Below are 3,751 nucleotides of genomic sequence, written 5' to 3'. Positions count from 1 at the left end.
CACCACTGAGACACGTTTGAGCGAAGTTCAAAATTTACACCCGTCATGACTTTATGGAAGCTTAACTTCGCTTCTTTCTTCATATTTGGCATTTTATTTGTGATCGTTTTCTCAAACGAACCATTTCTTCAGCGTAGCCCAGATAAACGGCTTCAGTTTGCGATGTTTAAGGATCATTTATTCCACGCTCTTGATGGCAAAAAGATCGAAACGTTGTTTGTTGAAACTGGGAAACACTGTTTGTTAAAGTGTGTGAAAAATAGACAATGTTTCTCTACGAACATTGGAGTGACTTCAAGACACGATGGAAAAGTCCTGTGTGAGCTGCTTTCTTCAGACAAATACAATTCTTCTGGAAGCTTTCAACAGAGTTCAAGCTTTCATCACTACAGCATCTCGGTGAGTTGCTTAATTTGTGTTTGTGTGTGCGTGTGTTTGTGTGTGTGTTTTATTACATCCTATGAAGTCGATTTATTTTTTGACCGTTTCTGGTCCAGAGGAAAGGAATCCTCGCAGGTTTGTACTCCAATCCAGTAAAAACACGCAAGTAAGGTAAAATATTTTTTAAATACAAAAGAGACTAAAATACTATTAAACTATACATGGCACAAGAGCTAATTGACAGAACTTAAACTGCACTTACAAAAAATACTGAAATTGTCACTGAACTAATACAGCTACTCACTATAACTAAACAACAGATCTAATGTAACTAAAATGAAAAAGGATAAATAAAACAGACAAAATTAACATTGTTGCTAACAGAAATTTTAGTGATTTTCAGCCTATTATTTGTATAAAATTTGCAAACCACACAAATGTTTATGTAAATATGAAGCACTGATCTTTCATAACATGACTGCACCTTGTATGCAGCTACAGTGAAACCTTGTCCAAACTTATTTTCCCAAAAGTAAACATTTTTAATCAATTTTAGAAAATAAGAACCTGTTTTCAAATTTTAGGCTAAATAGGTTCTTATAAAAATGGGGTCGTTCTTTCTCGCGGGTTTTACTGTAGTCGATGTTTATGTAAAACCCCTTTTCAGAAGCTAAGCCAAGTTTGGCTTTGGTGAACCAAGGTAAAGAGTACTGCTGTGAATTAGTAATCTAAACGTAAAAATCAGTTCTCTCGATGAAATTGGATTTTGGTAATCCGCAGAGCCCTTGTGAAATTTTTCCATGTCTTCATGGTGGAACGTGCCGAGCGCTTTATGAAAAGAATGACTACAGCTGCGATTGTTCTGAGGACTACAGTGGAAAAAACTGCCAAAAGTGTAACTATTCTTCTTCTTGCTTTTTTTTTATGTTGAAATTCCAATATAGAATAAAAAACAGCGAAAATAAATGACGTTTCGATGAATCGCGGTTCATCATTATCAAATTCTAAAAAAGTCAGATTCTGATGAGTTCAATATATATTAAGAGTGCGTGTGAAAATCTCGTTGCATAAGATTAAAGACTATACAATGTGAGAGTATAGAGTGTTAATTACGAACTAAATAGTTTTGCTTTAATAATGATATGATAATGATGAACCGCGATTCATCGAAACTTCATTTATTTTCGCTGATTTTTATTCTAAATTGTATAACGAAAGCCTCCGTTATTAGAAATTCCAATAACCGGCAGTTTTGTGCCAATGATACTATTAATACTTATGCCTGGGTGCCACCCGCCTTAATTTCTAATGAAAACGAGTTCTGCGTTCATTCTCATGGAGTGGATAGCAAAATAAATTCGGCTACTAGTCAGTTAACTCCTTTCATAGCAACCGTTTTGTAAAAAATAATTTTAAAATTCATTAATTATTCATGAGGGAGGGTGCAAACCAATCCCAGCACACTATTCAGATCACATGTACACAACTGTAAACCCCAATACAAATCAAACAAGAGAATTAACTTTTGATACAGACTCCTGCTCAGCTAATTCGTATTCATTAACTTTTAATACAGTTCTCTACTGATTCGCATAACAATACTTTGCATTCAATTCATTGTTTTCATTTCACAAGTAGAATAAAATATTCGCATCCGATCTGTATGGGCGTTTACAATGGCTCGCCTATCGGCTCGCCATTGTAACCGCCCATACAGATCTCCCGCTCATATTTTATCTACTACAAAAAACTCTGAAAATCTCGCGGTTTTTGCGTCATTCTTCACTGGAAAAGAGAGATGTTAACTTCCACATCAGACGAGACGAGGATAGACAACATCAAGAGAAAAATTGATAAAACCCCTTTCTTACTTCCCCTGACAAAATCCTGTCTCTAACGCAATAGCGAGTGACTACACAGCTTCTTGGACTCCCGAAGGGTACTCCTTATAATGGCCTATACGGGGAGGGGGGAGGGGGTACCTTTTTCATGCTTCAGGTATATAAAAGTGTAGGGATATCGGCCATTAGGTATTTAAAAGGGCCTTCAACATTCAATTAAAATATTTCGAACAGACGCAGCTTATAGCTGTATCATTTAAATTTATTATTAAACGTAACATGAAAATGGCATCAAGACATCCTGTTTGAGGCAAATGTCATGTCTTTTCGGCATATTAAAGAATGGCCGATTTCCTCTATGGCACGCGCCTGCAGGGAATCACGGTAGTTGTAAGTCTCGCACATGGTTTGATAAATACAACTACCATGATTCCCTGCAGGCGAGCGCCATAGAGGGAATCGGTCATGATCGCCGATTACTAAGTTTCACAAGAATTTAAACTTTTGGGGTCAATTTGCATTTAGCACGATGCGATCTCTATGCAAAACTGAAAATATAAGCACAAAGATTCGCCAAGGTTTTCAGTCCAAAGAAATTATAAATGCGTGACTACAGTCGATGATTACCGAAGATTACACTGGAGATACCTTATAACATGAAATTTTCGCGACACGTTAATTTCGCGATTTTGAGGTGCGCATATTTAGCGACACTTAAATTTCGCGATTGTTCGAAAATTTCGTATTTTGAATCACTTTAATTTCACGTTTTTGAGTAAGACACAATTTACATTTCTCAAAAAAAAAAAAAAAAAGCATAATAAAGAACTAAAAATACTAAATCTCGGCAATACCAACACCAGAGCACTTCTCCCAAGGACTACAAGTAGGTCATGCTTGTACGTGCATGAGTTTTGGTTCTGGAGTCAATTGACGACAACATCCATTAACATTGAGAATTCCTCTGTGTGCTAAGCTTATTCTTTCTTGATTATTGACATAATGCGAGTCACTTAATTTTCGCGTCATGTTTTGCTCGCGACACTAATTGTTCGTGTCACTTTAATTTCGCGTTTTTTTTTAATCGCGAAATTCGCGAAATTAACGTGTCGCGAAAATTTCATGTAATAACTGAGGTATTTGCAAAGTGTGCAAGTTTTTGTTGTCGGTCCTGAAAAATTTGATCAAACTTGCTTAAAAAAAAAACAATATGAAAGGAGAAACAACAACAAAATAGAGAAACCAGCAAAAATAAAAATAAAAAAAAAACGGTCAGTGTACCTTAATTTTTGTTATAAGAGAGCATAAACTTTTTTTAATTTATTTTTTATAAAAGTTTTGACGTGTGGCATAGACCAAGATTGGAAACAATTCAACTCCTCATGTTACAAGTACTTCAATGAAGCGCTGAACTGGTCCGATGCAAGTTCACATTGCAGGGAGATGAACGGAAGTTTGGTGATACTTCATACTGCTGAAGAACACGAATTTATCACCAGGGCCGTCTTTCCAGATACATACCAAGCGTG

General features: G+C 36.0%; 1 long non-coding RNA gene across 1 annotated transcript; it reads left to right on the top strand.

Annotated features, from left to right (window-relative positions):
* The first annotated feature begins 298 nt into the window (after window positions 1-298).
* On the top strand, window positions 299-3,751 carry LOC144659706 (uncharacterized). The gene is made up of 3 exons (XR_013571948.1): window positions 299-399; window positions 1,162-1,276; window positions 3,559-3,751. It is a non-coding gene; the product is annotated as an uncharacterized LOC144659706 (long non-coding RNA).

Source organism: Oculina patagonica, chromosome 7, assembly GCF_052425735.1.
Source record: "Oculina patagonica isolate OP01 chromosome 7, crgOcupat, whole genome shotgun sequence".
NCBI classification, from domain to species: Eukaryota; Metazoa; Cnidaria; class Anthozoa; order Scleractinia; family Oculinidae; genus Oculina; species Oculina patagonica.
Note: the sequence above shows the minus strand (reverse complement) of the source record. Positions and strands in the feature narration are given on the sequence as shown.